Source organism: Suncus etruscus, chromosome 18 (assembly GCF_024139225.1).
Source record: "Suncus etruscus isolate mSunEtr1 chromosome 18, mSunEtr1.pri.cur, whole genome shotgun sequence".
In the NCBI taxonomy this organism is placed as follows: Eukaryota; Metazoa; Chordata; class Mammalia; order Eulipotyphla; family Soricidae; genus Suncus; species Suncus etruscus.
In genome coordinates this window covers 11,622,839-11,644,056 of record NC_064865.1, presented here as the reverse complement: position 1 = coordinate 11,644,056, position 21,218 = coordinate 11,622,839, and the positions used below count along the sequence as shown (strand labels likewise).

Here is a 21,218-nt window from a genome sequence, read left to right as displayed (position 1 = left end):
TTCTGACTGGGGTGTGAGCAGGGCGGCATGTAGATGGATGGGTGTGTGCAGATTGGTGCCTGGGTCTTTATCCTTTGAAAGGGTTAAAGTGAAAAGGGGGCTTGTTGAAACTGGGGAGTTGGTGGGGTGGGGGTCTGAAGGAAGGAAAGGGAAAAATAAAAGGTTAGTGTTTTCTGTCCATTAAAGGGAGTATTCTATTCTGAAACCAAATTGGTCATGCATTCCAGAAGCGTTTCCTGGTAGAGCGGAGACTGACCGGAGCACCTGCCTCGCTATTGTACTGGATCTGGGTAGCTTTCCTCCTGCCCTTTCCTTTTATATGAAGTCGAATCTGTCACTTATTACAGACAGATTGCTCATGGACCCAGAAAGGCTGTGTGTCACTGAGGGGATGGGGGAAACACTGGGACCACCTGAAATCTGTCCAAGCTTTAATATGCACAGTTTTATTTTCCCTCCCTGAGCACTTGGCCAAAAATTTAGAATCCTAATGAGTTGCATGTTGAAGTCTACCAAACAAATGGGGCCATATGAACCCTTGGTAGAGAGAGGTTAAGATCCCGAGTTAAGGAATAAGAAAACACACAGAAAAGACAAGGCAGCTAGGAGTTCGGCATTTCAGCAGCCTGGAAGAAAGGGGGTGTGGAAGGCAGCACGCTGCAGGTGGAATCTATTAGGCCCGTGGCACTGTTAGGTAAATAATCGGACTTGATCTGTGGATCCGGGAAGGAATTCCCAATGCCCCAGCTGTGTTTTTTCTGTCCTACACAGAGCACCTCTGTGGGTTTGTGCCATGGACAACATCAGCTCTGAAGAACATCTCATCTTAAATGATGTCATTGCTTTACTTACTACTACATGCTTCAACTCGTCAGTTTTTCACAGGCATGTTGCTTAAGAGGTGCATGCATGGGGAACTATTTTTTAAAGGCTCACTTTAAGGGATTAGTTGGCCCTTTCATCTAGTCACTTTGTTTTCACTTTTTTTTTTTTTCATCTTCATTCAAGAAATGCATAATGAGCAGTGGAAAGGAGTGTTGCTACTGTTGTTGTTGTTTGTTGTTGTTTCAACGCAATTCTTTTTAATGTGCGGACAACTAAGGGAACTTTGATAAAATCCAGTTGTTAAGGATTCTCATTGCCCTGTGGCAATCTGTTTAGATTAATGAAAGGTGGCCTTTGTAACCAAATCTTCCAACCCTAAGGTCACTGTCTATATGGCCTTCTAGAACAGTTCTGGTGAACATTAGACAGAAAGACCTTAACTATGTGACACTTTTATGTTCTTGCTGAAGTCTCTGGGCAGATGTTAATTATAAGAAAAATGATAGTAGAAATGTATATGACATAGATATTAGCTATTAACGTTCAATATTTTAAAATATTTTTTTATCCATAAGGTTTGGTTAGGAAGAGCACATGGAAAAAACTTAGGCAGAACAGCCCTACCCCCTTGTGGCACAATATCATTTGTAAATGGAAATTTCTGTCTTTTTTTTTTAAAGAACTGTTGAGACTTTTGAACTGAGAAGCACCTGAATTAGACCTTGAAGCACTGCCAGATCTGTTGAAGATCAGAACACTTAAAAAAATATAACTGCTTAGTTCTCAGCGAGAAAGCAAAGCTCTGAGGGATTTTGTTTTGGATTATTGTGGTTTTATTTTGGTTCTAGGTTGCAGCATATTAAGATATATGAGATATATGTGGCCTATTTAATTGGCAGCATTTTAGCCAAATATTAAAGTTCTATCATTAACTAATCTTAAATATATGCTATTATAATATTATATGTTAATATATTATATGTTATTAATATATTTCATATTTGTTAAATATTTGTTATTGTAATTAAAATAAAACTCCATAGTTTATAAAAAAAAACATCTTACAACCATTGACTAAAATTATTCAGGGACAAGGAAATGAGATTGTAGTTCTTTTCATCTTTTACTAAGAAAACCAGAATTCAGATCTATTAAGAATCTTGACTAATTTGATATCATGCACTACAGAATCATAATGGGGTAACACACCTTGTCAAGAATGAAGCTAGAATTTGAACACAGATTTTCAAAAATTGAGACTGAAACTTTAGTAATGCTGCCCTGAATTTCTTCTTTTCAACTTCCTCTCATTCATTTATAAATTAAACAGCACAGTGAATACACATCTGTGCTTTCCCTCCCTTCCTCATTGATTTCTCTGCCCAGACTTCAGCTCATCCTTGAAAGTTGATAAAATATTACCACTTCCTTGAATACTTTATTGACTTTTATAACAGTGAATCATTTTCTTTTAATGAATACAGTATCAGATGAGTTCTTGTCAAGGGTCTTGTCAGCCAGGGTGTTATCACACTAGGAAGTCCCAAGCCACTAACATATTTAGCACATGCCATTTCAATAGCAAATGTCGGGGCACAATCATGGATGAGAAAGGACCTCTAACTATAAGAGTCACAGATTAGAGCAGAATCTAGAGGAATCAAACAATAATATAATGTTGTCATGTTAGGTAACTGATAAAATAGAGGAATGAATGGGATACAAAGAGGCTACAGAGAGGAATGTTGGCTTCTGGAATGTCTAAAGAGTGTTCTTTGTTAATAAGTTGCAGATTTTTTTCCTCAGACCCATACTGGCTCCTCCTTGCTTTTCCTTTCTTTATATATAGATAATAGTAGCACATGATGTCTCTAGTTTCATTCATGTCTTAATTAAAAAGAAATGGAGCTATTATTTCAGGGCTACTGCCATTCTAGTTATTGGGATACAAAGGTTAAAAAAGAAGAAATAACTTTCTTTTATTGCTATTGTTGTTTGGGGGAAGGAACATTCATCTGTGCTTAGGGCTTACTCTTGGCTCTTTGATCAGCCACAAAGAGTGGTGAGTTCAGTTAGAGAAATAACTGCATTGACAACTAACGTGACAATGGTAGTGAGTGAGAGAAATAGAGTGCCTGTCTCAAATATAGGCAGTGGATGAGGGAGGAGGAAAAAGGGGGTCGTTGGCGGTGAAAATGTTGCATTGGTGGAGGAGGGTTTTCTTTTTTTTATAACTGAAACCACACTACAGACATGTTTGTAATCATAGTGCTTAAATAAAGATATATATATATTATATATATAATATATATTAATATATATTAATATATATAATATATATTATATAAAATATATATAATATATATATATAATAAAATATAATATATATTTATAATATATATAAAATATAATATATATATATTAAAAAAGTAACTTCTGGTGGTGCCTATAGGACTATACATGGCATGGTACTGGGATGAAATATGAGTCAGCCACCTACAAAGCAAAAGCCGTAAACTCTCTACTATCTCTATGTACTTAAAGTGATATCTTTAACCTGATAAAAGTCAAAAGAAAATGATAAAGACAAGCAGTGAAAATCATAGATATACCACAAAGCAGAAAAATTGTCTATCTTGGGAGAAGAGGATGGGTACCACCTACCCTGTAGAAGCCACGTCTGCTGCTTTCATCACCAAGAATTACCATTTTGCCAATGGCTCTACCTCATCACCCCTCTATTATTTCCTTTGGGTACATGAATTTAACCAAACTTCAGTTATGGTAGTATTAAGGCTGATATTTCCAGGGCATTTTGGAGCCAGCACAAGGACCTTTGCCTGGTACTTTCCTTCTTCCAGTAAGCCTGACAGCTGAGAACAAGTCCCTAAAAGTTACAGTATTGGTAATAATTCTTTAAATTTCTGGACAATTTTATTTGTTTGTCATCCCTATAGAGACACATTAATTTAATAGAATGGACAGCTAACAATAAATATTACTAGTTAAGAAACTTATTAAAATTTCTGCCATTGTACTAGTGAATTTATTGAAGATACAATCATTTTCACAAATGTACTTGCCACTGTAGTTTTAATATTTTCTTTCTTTTTCTAAATAACTTACTTCTCTTTCTTTTCCTTTTTATTTTTCTTTCTATTCTTTTTTTAAATAAAAATTTTAAGGAAAATAATCCTTAATAAAAGTTCTTTTCTTTGCTCTCACATATCTGGAAACAGACATATTATGATCAACTATGCCAAGTATGGGATGCAATTTCTTTAAATACATTTTAAAAATGGCAAAGACAGCAAAAACTATGCAATTCAGGGACCAGAAATGCATCTTAATGATATAGTAAATCATATTATTATTGCGTATAAACAAGCTTCCAAAACACAATGTGAAAAGCCCCCAGAAGTCTTCCATGCATTGTAGCACTATTCACAATAACCAGAATCTGGAACAATCCAAGTGTCTGAGAACAGATAATTGGATAAAGAAATTGTGATATATCTAAACAATGGTATACTAAGCATCTGTTAAAAATGAAATTATGAATTTTTTATAGATAGATGAATATGGGGATATTATGCTGAGAAAAAATGAGTCGGAGGGATAAGTACAGACATAAAATGACTGTACTCATTAGTGGAATATATATAAAAAAGATATCATGGTAATAATATCTCAAACAAAATAGACTAGGGCCAGTAGGACCAGTCCACTATAGGAAGCTTGTCACAAATAGTGTAAGACGTGCAATAGGGGAAAGAAGAAACCACTATGAAGATGATAGTTGAAAATGATCACTCTAAACAAGAATTGGGTGCTGAAAAGAGATAAAGTGATATGCATGATACCCCCATCCATAGCAATATTGCAAATCATAATGTATAAAAGAAAATAATGAAGAGAAAAAGAGAGAAGAAAAATGTCTGCCATGGTAGCAGGCAGGGGGGAGGGCATAGAGGAGGATGGGATGCTGATTGGCATCATTGGTGGGAAAATGTAGTAGGGAAGGGTGTTGGGCATTGTATGACTGAAACTCAATCATGACCAACTTTGTTAATTTAAATCTCATGTTGATTCAATTAAAGAATTTATTTATAATGAAAAGTATATCTAAGTAGATATGCCTATTCAAAACTAATAAAATCCGCCATCACATGAACTTTTAAGCAAGAAGAAAAATGAATTTCTGTGAAAAGCAAAAAAAAAAGTGAAAATGATACCTAGTGATGATGGAATATTTACTACCTGGAAGCAACTCAAAGTTACTCAACAAATGCCTATTAATATTTAATAAAATATGTATTACATTATCCTTATTTTATATCTAAGAAATAGATTTAAAAGAAAGTTTCATAACTTTCTATAGCTAAAATAATGTCAGTGGTTGGTTCTAGAGACACAAGCTTAACCACTCAACACTATACTAACAAAAACCAAAAGTGAACAGAGAAATCAGTTACTAAATATAAATATGAACTATAAAAATAATCAATTTTATGTTTATGAAACTTTTTAGGAAGTAAAAATGTTAAGACCAGTTCAAGACAACTTCTGCAAAATATGAGAGTAGTGAAAATAAGAAACATAAGATTTGAGTGCAATGTTTAGATGAAAAGAGAATGGAAGTGAGAGTGAAAGGAGGTGGCTCATAATTGAGCAGATAAAATGAAGAAGAAATTACTCTGTGATGACAGTTTCTAAGAATTGTTAAAAAATTGCCTTCACAGGATACTTAGAATTATGAAGAAGATTCAAATACACTTTTAGGAACACTCCCTGCAGACCCCAATAGTGTCTACCAAAGATGCCTTGTGGGATCTTCAGTCTTTTTTTTTTTTTCTTTCCAGAAAGACATAGTACTTATTCTTCTACCATGTTTGGTTTGGCATTTTATCAGGACATCTGTTGAGATGTTGACAAATTGAGACAGCCATACTGCTAGGTATCAGAATAGATGATTAAATAAAAAAAACCAAAGTGAAAAAAATCTGTAAATCGTTTAATCATTTTTTATTAGTATAAATGAAAAGTTGAGCTAGACAAAGTTCTGACTTCTCCTCATTCAAGTCTTCCCTATTGAATATCACTGTTTGGAAAACTGATAGATTGGCTACCATGAAAGAATCTCATAGCCAAAGGAGTTACCCCCAAAATGTTCATGTATGCATGTTTTTGAAATTTTGACCAGAGAAGGAATACAGATGGGACTTATCATGGCAAGTATTGGGACCCAGAATGCATGAGTGCAAATTTAAAAAGACTGGTATCGCTGGCTTACAACTGGCTTGTCCTTTGAATGAAGACTGATTTTTTCTTTGATTTTTGTCAGATAAAGCCTTTGTGAGTCCCTTTGGTCAGGCCTTCACAATGACCCATAGGTCCAGATTAAGAGTTGAATCTAGCACATTAATCCCATTATTATTCCCAAATTTGACCTAGTGAAATTTGCAGCTACAATATACATTATCCACTCTGACTTCCTCTCCAAAAGTATACTGCCCTATACTAAATTAATTATAATCCATAGTTTCCCAAATAAAGTGTCTAGTCTGAATAATGAGAATAGAGTTCAGGAAGTTTTCCTGGCAACAAAGTCAACACAGAGTAAGAAGACAATCCAAATGATGTAGCTAGAGCTAAAGCTATGATATGGACAACCTTTAAACTTAGTATTTATGACTCATAAATTTCTCTGTTGTTTTGTTTTAAGGAAAGTGATATGAATTTCTATTATTTAAAAAGAACTCCTTCCGAAAAAAAAATCCATTTAAGGGGGGCCGGCGTGGTGGCGCTAGAGGTAAGGTGTCTGCCTTGCGAGCCCTAGCCTAGGACGGACCGCGGTTCCATCCCCCGGCGTCCAATATGGTCCTCCAAGCCAGGAGCGACTTCTGTGTGCATAGCCAGGAGTAACCCCTGAGTATTACCGGGTGTGGCCCAAAAAAGAAAAAAAAAAGAAAAAGAAAAGAACTTCTGACAATTCCTTGTAGTAAATTTATATCTTCAAATGTTAATGGTTCCTTAATGGTTTCCCCACTCCCACAACCTACCTATCATCATCATTACATAGTTATTTCTCTCAGTTCAATCCAAATACTGTCAGCCAATGTGCTGACATGTGCTCATTAGCTACCTAGCTTCCAAATACAAAGGAGTATGGCTTTTGGATTAGAAAGGTTATTTCGAGTGCTAAAGATCCCGGCACATAAAATTGTCCACTAACCCCTCCCAGGAGTAATCTCTGAATGCAGAACCAATAGTAAGCCCTGAGAACTGCTGAGTTTTTAAAAACTATTTGATAAATTATTGCAGTGGTTCATGAAAGCACCATGAGACATATAGATTCTATAATTAATATAAAATGGTTTTAACACTTAAAATTATCCATTCTAGCTGCTGAAGGGTTGGCACAAATGGTAAAGCCTCTGCCTTGCACTCACTAGCCTAGAACCGACCGCGATTTGATCCCCCAGCATCCCATACGGTCCCCCCAAGCCAGGAACAATTTGAGTGCATAGCCAGGAGTAACCCTTGAGTGTCACCGGGTGTGGCCAAAAAAAAAAAAAACAAAAAAATTTATCCATTCTATCAAAGTAAATATTCAGGTATCCAACAATTAGTGACAAAGTTGGCTTGAATATTTTTAAGTTTGTTAGAACAATTTGGGTATATTAATTCTACTATGTTCTACATACTCATCTGGCAAATCAGAAATTCCAATACATATAACACTCAGTCTCACACCCTCCTAGTCTTATTATTATGACAAGATAACTGTTTTCCATTAAGAGAAGAACACATATTCAGTAAGAATGTGGGTTGTTTGTTTTGCTTTGGCTCTGGTAACTTCACAAAAGTTAAAATGAGTGTAATAGTAAAACAAAAATGGTACAAAGGTTTGACTATCTTTTGCAGATCTTAGCATTATAATAGTTCTTATGCCTTAATTGTCAATGAGATTGCACAATAAACTTTTTTAGTTTTATTAGACATGCAAGTGTATATGGGAAAGACAAGTGTCATGGAGAATATTCATGTAAGACCAACCATCAGAACCCTCAAAGACAAGACCATCACACACTTCCCAAAGACAGAATCTATATCATGGATATATTGATAAACCTAGGATCCAACATATTCTCATAGTGAGTGTCAAGCAGAACTGTATTTTCCTCAATATACCAAGGTACATTCTCTGAAGGCTTCAGTGGGCATTGTATGTCTCATTCCCAACAATATTCTTCTTGTTTCTTTCATAGTGTTAAAAATTTTCTCTTTTTATCAGTTGGCAAATGAATTTTCAAAGCCTCATGCTAGTGTTTCCTACAGCATCTGGAATTCGGGTCATCCTCTTGTAAACCTTGAGTGGTTGCTCCATTAGGGACTTAGGGCAATTCAGATGTTGGTGGAACATAGTTTGGGTGTTACATGAACATGTCCTCCAAATATACTTCATTCAATGGTCTAATATGTAAGAAACAGATAAAATATAGTGGTGGGAGTCAAAAAGTTCAAATGGCTTGGGAATACGTGTTTTTTTTTTGTCCCCCAATTCACAATACAGATCAGGCAAAGGGCCTGTGTTGAGGTGTATGTGGGAAATACGTGTTTACTACAAAGAATAAACCTGGGGAGACCCTCAGAATTTTTAATGTGACCCTTCTGGGGCCCAGTATTGGCCTTAGTAGTATATCACTTGTAAGGAACATTAAACATCTTGGCCCAGTTGACTGATTATCACTGAAACTAAACACTAATTAGAAAGTAACCCCAAATGGGGGGGGAAAGACTCAATATATCACACAATAATTTTATCAAGTTTCTAAGAGAAAAGATGTTTCATAAAAGAAACCAAAAGCTAGCAATTCTTGAAGAAAAATTTTATTTACTAGGGTCATAGTGTAATCCTTTCAGTCGGAAAATAATTTATTTCTCTGTGGTGCGTATCTAATTATAAATCAATGGGAAAATATAAGTATTAACATCTAACACCAGGACTTGAGTCAGCTTTTCTACTACATTTGTTGAGAAAACTGACCACTAGGGCAGATCAGAAGCAATGATTAAAATATAGAATTAGCATAAGGAGTTTCAAAAGTTGTGCCCTGGTCAACCATAGGAAGCAATTTTAGTCCAATGGTTTATGTTACTATTGTTTTTCTGGAGTTCCAGGCTTTTTACACAGTACCCAGTCAAGCGGGAATATAAATATCACATTGAACTGGTAATTTAGTTCTGTGTTTTAAAACTAGGTTGGATAACTTGACACTTGGTAGTGTTTTAAGATTGCTTCTAAGAGGGTTTTCCAAAGCACCTCAGGCACACATGGCAGAATTATTTATACAAAATTCACAATCACTGTTTTTTTAAGAGTTTGGTGTATTATGCATTTATTTGCCCTATAAGTTTCCCCACAAAAATAAAGAGTTAAAATTAGCTGTTTGTGAGGATTCTTGGGGACTTTATACATTTCTGAAAATGGAACTAATTCAATCTAACTTCAACATAACTGCTGCTCCATGCTGCGTACAGCATCTTGCAACCCAGTGGGTTCTGGTAAGAGGAGTTGACTGACTGATACACACCTTCAAGGGTTCTAGTTGACCAGTCTCCCTGACTGCCTGGATAATAAGTCACTGTGGGAAGACATCCTATATTTGTCACCCTGATCAGGGTTTATTTCTAGTTATGTGCTAAGTGATCCTGCCTGGAAGTGGTAGGTGACTATATGTAGTATTTGCCAGAATCTAGGATGACCATGTGCAAGACAAGCATGTTACCTGCTGTACTATCACCACCTTCCAAGAAAAGTGATTTTTTAATAATGCAGCTCAGTGGAAGAATCTGCGGCCACCTGATCTCAGTACAAATTTATGGAACAACATTGAGGCACTAGAAATTAAGGGATAACCGGGACACTTGTTTAGAAGCTCTCAGTTAGTGGTGGCAAAAGAGGAGTACATACTTATAATAGCATGTTTTAAGTGTTGTTTTGAGATAAAACATATCAGAAATTGCATTGAAAGTTCATTAAATACATTTAGTGTTATGGATGGTAGTAGGGTGGGCATACAAGGATGATTTCCTGGGTTGATATTTGAATAAGCAAAAGAAGATCCAGGTATAGTTTCAGGTGGAATGAGCAGGAGAGGAGGAGAATTGGCAGAGCAGTTATAAATCAGTGCTGGCGGGGATGTGGAGAGAATGGAACTCTTATCCACTGCTGGTGGGAATGCCGTCTAATCCAACCTCTATGGAAAGCGACATGTAGATTTCTCCAAAAATTAGAAATTGAGCTCCCATTCGACCCAGCTATTCCACCCCTAGGAATATACCCTAGGAACACAAGAATACAATGCAAAAACCCCTTCCTCACACCTATATTTATTGCAGCAGTATTCACAATAGCAAGACTCTGGAAACAACCAAGATGCCCTTCAACTGATGAATGGCTAAAGAAACTGTGGTACATATACACAATGGAATATTATGAGCCGTCAGGAGAGATGAAGTCATGAAATTTTCCTATACATGGATGTACATGGAATCTGTCATGCTGAGTGAAATAAGTCAGAGGGATAGAGAGAGACACAGAATAGTTTCACTCATATATGGGTTTTAAGAAAAATAAAAGTCACTTTTGCAACAATCCTCAGAGACAATGAGAGGAGGGCTGGAACTTCCAGCTCACTTCAAGAAGCTCACCACAAGGAGTGGTGAGTGCAGTTATAGAAATAACTACACTGAGAACTACCATAACCATGTGAATGAATGAGGGAACTGGAAAACTTGTCTAGAGTACAGGTGGGGGTGGGGTGCGGAGGAGGGAGATTTGGGACATTGGTGGTGGGAATGTTGCACTGGTGAAGGGGGGTGTTCTTTACATGACTGAAACCTAATCACAATCATATTTGTAATCAAGATGTTTAAATAAAGATATTGAAACTGGGCCCGGAGAGATAGCACAGCGGCGTTTGCCTTGCAAGCAGCCGATCCAGGACCAAAGGTGGTTGGTTCGAATCCCGGTGTCCCATATGGTCCCCCGTGTCTGCCAGGAGCTGTTTCTGAGCAGACAGCCAGGAGTAACCCCGGAGCACTGCTGGGTGTGGCCCAAAAACAACAACAACAAAAAAGATATTGAAACTAAGAATGGCTTGGTATAATCACCAGTATATGTGTACAAATTTACATTTATCAGTAGTCCTGCCAAAAGCTTTAATACAGTCTCAGTTTTAGAATCTTGGTATCCACTATTTCTTCTTTTCCTGGTTTGTTCATCAACTTAAAAATTATTCTTCCCTATTTGAAAGGAGGACAGGGACTTTGGATCATCTGCTAGTCCTAGAATAAGACACAGCAAGGAACAAATAAGTATTTGTAAATGGTTTCAGTGAGTATCTGAACCAAAATCAATGATTGTGAGGTTCTCATTGGCAGGATTGTCACTGTTTTGTAAGGAAATAGACATATTCAACTCATTGTCTCATTATTTAATGTACACACTGAATGAAGTGGTAAGTAGCATTAGGGGAGATCAAAACAAAGACAGAACTTATATGGCACTATACGGGCGTCCATTAGAATTAAGGCAAATAATGAAACATGAGCAGTTGAGAAGATGAGTAGAATGGATTTATTGTCCAAGAGCTCCTGAACTTATAATGTTAAATAATTTTCTGGAAGGCCTCCCCTTATCACTTTTGGGTTTATTCCTTGTTCTTACTTTCATGAGTCTGCATGCATCTCTTATAAATGGATGATTAACAGAAGTAAGTTCTCTTCTGTGTATTCAGTTTAAAACAAAGATATTGGGTTACAGAGGAGGGCTTTGACCAATATTGCAAAGCTGGACATTAATACTAGTTTATTTTTTAAGTTCCTGTTGTCAACGATACTAGAAAATAGGGATGGCATTGATAATATTTTTTAATATTTTTATTTAAATACCTTGATTACAAACATGATTGTGGTTGGGATTCAGTCATGTAAAAAACAACCCCCTTCACTAGTGCAATATTCCCACCACCAGTGTCCCAAATCTCCCTCCTCCCCACCCCCCCCATTGTACTCGAAACAAGTTTTCTACTTCCCTCATTGATTCACATTGTTATGATAGTTTTCAGTGTAGTTATTTCTCTAACTGTACTCATCACTCTATGTGGTGAGCTTCATGTCATGAGCTGCATTTACCAGCCCTCATCTCTCTTGTCTCTGAGATACTGCTAAAAATGTCTTTCATTTTTCTTGAAACCCATAGATGAGTGAAACTATTCTGTGTCTTTCTCTTTCCCTCTGACTTATTTCACTCAGCATAATAGATTCCAGGTACATCCAACATGGATAATCTTAAGATAGGAACTGATATCTATTGAATCTTTGACACCAACAGACTCCAGTAAATTCCAATGGAGTCTTAGTGACAAAATACTGTATTTTCAGTGTGGGGATCTAATGACACTAGAAAGGAATTAAATCATCACACTTTATTTCTAGAGTTGAACCTTATATTTAAAATGCTATTGAATTGGTATTCCTCAGAAGCGTAACTATGATGAGCCCAATCTGGTCCTATCATAGGTCAGTGATCATAATGAAACAAAATACTTTTTTTACTATAAAATCCTGTCAGACATGTATAAAAAGTAAAAGTATTTGTTAGCATATTACTGCCTCCACACGTTGCAATTACCCAGAGAGGGAAATATTGCCATTTTAATGATTTTTTATCCTCCCAATCCATGAACAGTGTATGTGTATCCATTTCCTTGTGTCCTATTTTATTTCTTTCTTTTTTTTTTTTTTTTTTGGTTTTTGGGCCACACCCGGCGGTGCTCAGGGGCCACTCCTGGCTGTCTGCTCAGAAATAGCTCCTGGCAGGCACGGGGGACCATATAGGACACTGGGATTCGAACCAACCACCTTTGGTCCTGAATCGGCTGCTTGCAAGGCAAACACAGCTGTGCTATCTCTCCGGCCCCCCCTATTTTATTTCTTTTACTTTTTCTTTTGGTTTTTGGGTCACACCCGGCAGTGCTCAGGGGTTACTCCTGGCTTCATGCTCATAAATCGCTCCTGGAAGGCTCGGGGGACCATATGGGACGCCGGGATTCGAACCGATGACTTTCTGCATGAAAGGCAAATGCTTTACCCTCCATGCTATCTCTCTGGCCCCCTATTTTATTTCTTAAAGTAGTGTTTTGTAGTTTTTTATTTTTATTTTGGTTTTTGGGTCACACCTGGTGGCACTCAGGGATTACTCCTGACTCTGCACTCAGAAGTTGCTCCTGGCAGGCAAGGGAGACCATATGCATGCCGGGATTTCAGGATTTGAATCATGATCTGTTCAAATCAGCTGCATGCAAGGCAAATGCCCTACCAGTGTGCTATCTCTCCAGCCCCAGTTTTCTTTTATATGTCTTTTACTTCTTTAGTTAAATTGATTCTAAAGTACTAGATTTTTTTAAGGTACAATTTTAAAATATATCTTACTTCTATTTTATTATTTGTATATAAAAAAGCCATGGTTTTGTAATTTAGTAGCCTGCCACAGTACTATATAAATCTAGTATTTTTCTAGAAACATTTCTGTGGAGTTTTTAAGGTTTTCTAAATATAATTTCATGTATCTGCAAACAGTGAGAACTTGTCTAGCCCTTTACTATGTGTCATTATACATAAAACTTTTGAAGCCTGAATCAGAAAGACAGCAGACCATTTTTCAAGAAAGCAATCCAATAATAAACAAATATAAATGTTAATTTATAAAAGATACGGTGTTAATTTTTGCATTACTTTAAATACAATTAATTGTACTTAATTATTAGATCCAATAGTTTGTGTAAATAAGCACTTTTACTGTCTTGCAGGCCTTCTAAATACACTATCATAAAAAGGTAATGGTACTGATCTAATTAGAAAGTTTTGGGGTATGATCTTGTTGAAGAACAACAAATGATGAACTTAGCCTATCTTTACTTATAAGATTCTTTTCAGACATACATGAAAGTTTACAACATAAAATAAAAGTCAAATAAAAAGATCAACTTTTACAACATACTCAATGAAAACATTTTTATTGAGGGATTCCAAGAAAGACATAAACCAAAATGGAAGCCAACTGTGTATTGGTCAAACCCTATCATTCTTTCCTTAACTTCTCAATGTGTAAAAATCATTCAGATAAGCACAGAACAGGGACCATGAATGCTTTGCTGTAGTTATTCCGTAGAAAACCAAATTAGCTCTAATTATATTCTTGCTTGCTGTGGCTCAGCCAGTGTGACTTCACAAGGGAAAATGGCATCAGTGGCACTAGGTGGCATCATTCTGACATATTTACAGGCCATTAGCCAGAGCTAATATCATTTCAAGGGGCTTGTTTTAAAGTGAGGAGGGCCCCCTAGGAATGTGACTCAGTCCTATGTTATCTGTGAGCAAAAGTGCTGGGCTCCCAGTGAAGTAAAAAGCTAGCACTACATTTCTTCAATGTAGGCCATTAAGAGTAGACTTAGATTCCTTAGCCTATATCTAAGATTTCTAACAGAGGGAGGTGGGCAGTTTAAATCTGAACTAAAATGTTAAATTGATAGGGAACTTCAAAATATTTCCTGTGTTTCAAAAAACTAGGACAGCAGGATAATATTCTATTCAATCTCTGTTAATTATCCAAAGAATAAGAAGTTGATTTGCATATGATTGACAATGCTTTGATCATGGGGTCACACATGGCTCTTTAAGCCCTACCTAGGCATTATCCCTAAGCAAAGACCCAATCGTGTGCCCTGATACAGCTAGATAAGTCCTCAAAACCAAAAGCAAATCATCAAACAATAAACACAAAATAATATAAAATCAGTTCATAAAAGAGCATTTTGATCATACTGAAGAGGCTATGAGAAATTTAGAATCATAGGTTCTGTCCCCAAGTTCCCTAAGTCAAAAATTCTTCTTTATTAAGTTTTCCAGTTGATTTCTGTGCATGCTGAAAATATTAGTTCTGTGTGGTCTGTAGTCCTGATTGAAAGAAGTTTTTAAAATCTAATTATGATAGTTTGGGTCACATGTTTGCTGTCTTTACAATTATGTATGTTTTACGGTTTTGGTGGACACTGTTCTATCACAGTACTACCACCACCAAAGTATATAAACCCTCCACTAAAGCCCTGATGTTACTTTCTTTCTATTTCAAAATTCTTCTCCCCAACGTACCGGCTCCACACTTGTCATTACCAGATCTATAAACCAAAGCTAAGATCGTGCCATCATCTGAAGACAGATTCTTTTGTGTGTTTGTAAGTTGTCCTTTTGAAATTAATTTCTCTGCTCAAGCTATGAGAATATAATAGTGTATGATGGATCCAGAGTCAGCTCTTTGACATATCTTTTCTACTTTTTCCTCACTTTCCTATCATCACTGGCTCCTTCTACTTCCTTTTATACACCCAGATCAAACATATCATGCACATTCATCTGGATCCTGCCAAGAAAATGCTTAATTATTTGCTAATTAATAAAAAGTAGAAAAGTACTCAATTAGATAATAAGAACTAAATGTATACCTTGGTTCTGCAGAATTCTGAGGAAATCATATCATTTTTCCAATAACTCCCATTATCTGGGCATAGGTATTCAATGAAATAGTGTATATAAAATGACTTTATGAGCTATAAAGTATTAAATACATGCCTACGGTTCTATTCCCCCAAGAGTCTATTTTTAAGCACATGCTATTCGTAAAGAGGGAGTTCTCAACCAAAAGTAAAGCACTTGGGCTCAAAGCTTTTTGCTAAGGTTCCAGTCCTACTGTTGTTACCCTTAGGTTGACTACACTTGGTCTCAGTTTCATCACTTTTAAGGATACCTATTTGCTGCTTTAAATAGGGATCTCATGAGGACTGAAATAAATACCATTTGTGACATGCCAAAATAGCCTTGTAAATGTCAGTTACAATTACCACTTGACTATAAATTCCATACTACAAATATTAGCTATAATCATTACTACAAAGCAGGTAACTTTCTACCTGGAAGCTTTGTATATTTTAAAGGAAACACAGAGTCATAGGACAAATGAACTAATTAATAAATATAAGAGGTATTTGAGAGTGTAGGAGAGAGAGGGAGAAAGAGAGGGTGATAAGAATGTAAGACTGTCAGATAAAGCTTTAAAGATACAGTCAGAGAATAAAAAGCAATCTCAGTGAATGCAGCCTGAAAAGAGAAATGGAGTAGACTGTATATTATTTCTGAAAAGTAAGCAATGGGGTAGATATTCCTGCAAGCAAATGATTATTTGTCACAATTCAACTTTATTTCCATGTTGGTTCTATCTGTGGGGCCCTATCAGGTAAGTTACAAGCTATTGGGACATAATTAATGTTATTATATATGAAGATTAATTCTGCATATTAGATGATTAAATCATCAAACCACATCCTGAATCTTATGTTACTAATAACATTATTTCATTCCATACAAAACATTAGGAAATGTTTTGGAATACTTATCTTAGATGATTTATCTTACTAGAAAGAATTGTACTTATGAGACTTTAATTCAGTTTTTCTTTTTCTCCGTAATTTTTTTTTCTTCAAGTCATTAAACCTGAGTCCTGCCCGTAACACTTTTTTTCAGAAGTCCTATTTCCAGTGATCCTGGGAATGATCTAATTCAACTATTGCTCACACTAACCTCTGCCTATGGTCTGCTTGAGCACATTCTTGTTTCCTGGTATCTTCTTTGTAGTCTCATTTGAGGGGGTGTTTGAGTTTTGCTAGTGTTACTGAACACAAATGACTTACAATATGGGGGATGTCAAGTAGAGAGCTCCAAGGAATGATTAAAGATGAAGTCTATTATCACAGGTAAAGTAGGGGCTGGAGTTATAGCGCAGTGGCAGAGTGTTTCTCTTGCATGCAGCCTATCTGAGATGGACTTGAGTTCTTTGCTGGGCATCCCATAGGGTCCCCAGAAGCTGCCGAGGGGGCAATTTCTGAGCACAGAGCCAGGAGTAACCCATGAGCGCTGCCAGGTGTGGCCAAAAAACAAAAACAAACAAACAAAAACAAGTAAAGGAGACAGAAAGATAATTTCAAAGTACAGTTTTTCAAAAAACCAATGAGGGAAATTTTTATAATAAATAGAAATGCAAAAGCTACAAATTAGATGATTATATCAGTGGGGAATGGGGAGGAGTTTTATTGTTCACACATGGTATTTAAACATGCTTCTTCATACTCTGAATGTTTAAAAAATTGAGTCTTGGCATGCTTAGTGGAGGACTTTTCAAAGCATACGTACATCACACTAATTTTAGTATTACTCAGAATTCTTACTGTATAATTGTACAGCTATGAACTGACTGTACAGTCCTTTTCTGTCTTAAATGTGTATGTGGGCTACCTTGGTCACATGGTAAGAAAGGCATAATATCCATGGTAATAAAGTGACTTTCTAGAAGAGTTATCAGTAAGTAAATTTTGAATGTTGTATTTCCCTTTGTACTATAAACCTTTCTCTTCACTTTTGAGTTTGTTTTTCCACTTCCCAAATTTGTGGAGGAGTTTTATTTTACACAGATAGCTCTGTGTTGAGTATATTCTGACATGGTACTCTATTATACTCATCCTTGGTTTCCCTGGTTGTCTGAAATTCTACTCTCATGTTTCTATTTTTCTGGGGGGGGGGGAGTTTTGGGCCATACCTGGTGACACTCAGGGGGTACTCCTATCTATGCACTCAGAAATCACTCCTGGCTTGGGGGACCATATGGGATCTTTGGGGATCAAACCGTGGTTTGTCCTCAAATGCCCTACTACTTATGCTACCACTTTGGCCCCATGTTTCTATGTTTCTATTTCTTAATGATAATGCTTCTTAGAAAGATATTGGTAGTTATACAATTAAGGAGCAAGTGGGGGCTTAGTATAAGAAAATTTAACACCTAGGGGCCAGAGGGATAGCATGGAGGCAGAAGGACCATGGTTCGAATCCTGACATCCCATATGGTCCCCCATGCCTGCCAGGAGCGATTTCTGAGCGTAGAGTCAGGAGTAACCCCTGAGAACTGCTGAATATGACACAAAAAAAGAAAACCTTTCCCCCAAAATTAAACACCTAACTTAAGCTGAATGTAACAAAATTTAAATTTGATAAAGGCAGAAAGTTATTACAGGGACAAATGTCAGCTTATCATGAGAATAGATGCAAAGCTGTAAGAATTCAATCCTTAGGAATCCTCAACTTACAATACATGGAACAAAATTTAAAGGAAAACTGAGAAAGTTCCACGCAAGCTGTTATTTATAGGTATTAGTTAGATCAATAAAATCATTTCCACAGTTCTCTAAAATAATTCTGCGTAAAAAACTGAATGAAATTTTTGTTTTAAATACATAAACATTTTAAGAATGAGTCCAAGCAGCTCCATGAAAGAAAAAAAGTTGATAGGAAGATAAAGAAAAGTGATTTTTAAACCATGTGCTTGCGTAAGGAATAATTTGGTAGCATTTGCTGACACTTTGTCCACAAAAGTCTGGGAGACAATTTTAAAAGTGCTTGTCCAACACATGAAGTCCTGTGCCTAGAGGGAGCAGAAAGTAGTCAAGAGATGTAAGTGATGTGATAAATAATTACTTCTCTTCTCATTCATAAACATTCTTGCTCCAACTACACCTAGAATATTTGGATTATGGAATCAAGAGAAAATAAATGAAGGACGAGCCTTTGTTATTAAGTAATATTCATATCCACTGATTCTGAATCATTCACACAATTTCAAAATATCCACGGATTATTTTTTCTTTCATTCAAGAGGTCTGCCCTCACTGTCTCTTTGCTCCTCACCTCTCTATCTCTGACTCTCTGTCTGCCCTGAATTATTTAATAGTTTTCCCCAGTTAATCTAAATTAAAGGGTTCTTTTTTTTTTTTTTTTTAAGGGAAATGGTAGGAAACTAAAAATAGTAGCTACAGCCAGGATATATTACACCAACTGCGTTTGCCTCTGGTGGTTATGGAGTTTCCTTTGTTGTCTTGTTTGATTGTTTCATTTATATGGCAGGTTAGACAGCAACAGACTTCTGTTATTGCCTTTTCTCAGTGGTGGATTTTTTAGGCTCTGATCCCCCCTGAGGCAGCCACTCCCCGTCCACAGCTGGTGACAAGAGGTGCTGTCTCTCTCAATACTTACACCTACTGGAGAAAGAGCAACAGCAATGCTATTAAGTGGCAGAGAGTGTCTCCATTTTTAACTATTTAGTTTGAGAAAGGGAGAAAGAAAGAGAGACGGAGAGAGATTAAAATACTAAGAAAGATCATTGCATTGTCTAGGTTCTTTATGCACCATTTTGGCAGACAATTTAGAACATTTTTTCTGTGTTCTGTCTTCCCAATAGTAGAATCATTATCTCCTTAAAGGTATTCTGATGTTTTGCTTTAATTTCTCCATCATTAGAAATGACTTTTAATCAAATTGCAATAGAAGTGTGTTAAAGTGGAGAAGACATTTGAATGGAGCAAAGCTTTTTTTTTCCTTCCCAATAGAAGATTGGTAGGGTCAGAAATTTAATCCTCGGGGCTATTTTTGAAAGTTCTCTCCGGAAACTTTGGGCCATTAGATACTTTCTAATTTTCCATTACTCTTTTAGTTAATGCAGACAAGGAACGTCAGCCTTAGCATATAACTGGGCATCAGGAGATTTATGAAGGGAATGGAAAGTGAAATTTGGTGAAATTAAACAGATTTGACAATTCTTTTAGTACTTAGGGAAATAATGTAGCCCTATAAATTGAGAAGAAACCTCACAGAATCTTGGTCATTATAGAGGGTTTTTACCTATAAGTTTTGTTTTCTTTTAGACCCATAGCTGCCTTTTCAGTTCCTATTAGTCCACACAGCAGAAAGCCGGGCTACAGACCTTCAGTTCTTTGATCAAGTTGTTTATTTATTTATTTTTGTTTTTTAGGGGGGCCACACCTGGTGATGCTCAGGGGTTACTTCTGGCTACGTGCTCAGAAATCGCTCCTGGCTTGGGGACCATATGGGACGCCAGGAGATCCATCCTAGGTCCTAGGTCAGCCACGTGCAAGGCAAATGCCCTACCGCTGTGCAGTCACTGCTCTGGCCCCAAGACCAAATTATTTTATTTTGTTCAGGAAACTAAAGTAAGGTGAGAAAACATCAGGTAAAGGAGCCATAGTCCTCAAAACAGTAGATGACCAAGATCAACTAGAACGTCTATCATCAGTATAGCAGTGAAGTGTATGATCATAAGCCAAAGAATGTCTGCACTTAAAAAATTAATTAATTTATATTAATTACTTTATTAAAACATCATATTTATAAGGTTGTTAATATAGTCTTTTAATCTACAATTATAAAATCATTCATGATTGAGTTGCAGTCATACAATATACACACCCTTCACCAATGCACCAATGTACCCCATTTTTTACTTGCCCTCCCCCCAATTACTTGCTTCTCTCCGTCTCTGAGACTCTGTGGCTAGTGAATGTGTATTATGCATATCACATTATCTCCTTTCAGCATCCAGTTCAATTTATTTTTTAAAGATAGGAGGCACCCTTAGTAGCCAGGTACCAAAATGTACTATCATAATAACTACAAAACAACAGCTAACTGTATGGCAACTGTCCATATAGGATTACAAAAGAAATGCATAAGAATTTCTCTTGTAATAATAATGCAAGTCACCTGGTGACTAAGAGTCAGCAATAATTTTTGAAGATCAAGGAGTCTGACGTAGGAATAAGTAACCTGGGTGTGGTGGTATTATCCCTGGGAATTAAATAAATGAGTAAGATCTAGTAAGTGTTATAGATAGAAGCAGGCATTTTAAAGTTTCTCCCTTCTTCCAAACATCCAAACTTCTGGCTCCATGTTTCAGAAAATGCCTATAATTCTCATTTGAATAAATTGCCTGAGTTCCAACAGTCTCAGAACAAACAGGATAACCTCATAGCCAGGAATACCAATAAGAGAAAGCCCTGTGACATTCTCTGTCTCCACTTTTGGTTCTGTTGTTGATCACATTATAATGTACTAGGTAACATGTTCAAATTTTGAATTCTAGTCACAGAAATATTCTGGAAAAGTTATGAGTAGTATATAAATGATTTCATCAACATTGCCTGGTATAGGAGAGAAATACTCATAAAAGCATGTTTTATTTTATGGAAGAGAATTTAAAAGTTTATAACGAATCATTTTACAATATAATCTTTAATGTTTTTTATTGAATAAGGTAAATTTGTAGTTTTCTCTATACAGATTATACAGATAGTCTGCAGACAAAGTAGCTGTTTTAAAAAAACATGCTGACTTTTTTTTGATGGCTTCAGTATTAAAATATTGCCATTGTA

At 36.3% G+C, this 21,218-nt stretch overlaps 1 pseudogene; it reads left to right on the top strand.

Annotated features, from left to right (window-relative positions):
* The first annotated feature begins 793 nt into the window (after positions 1 to 793).
* The window catches only part of LOC125996281 (probable ATP-dependent RNA helicase DDX5), a 129,981-nt pseudogene continuing 109,556 nt past the window's right edge, over positions 794 to 21,218 (top strand).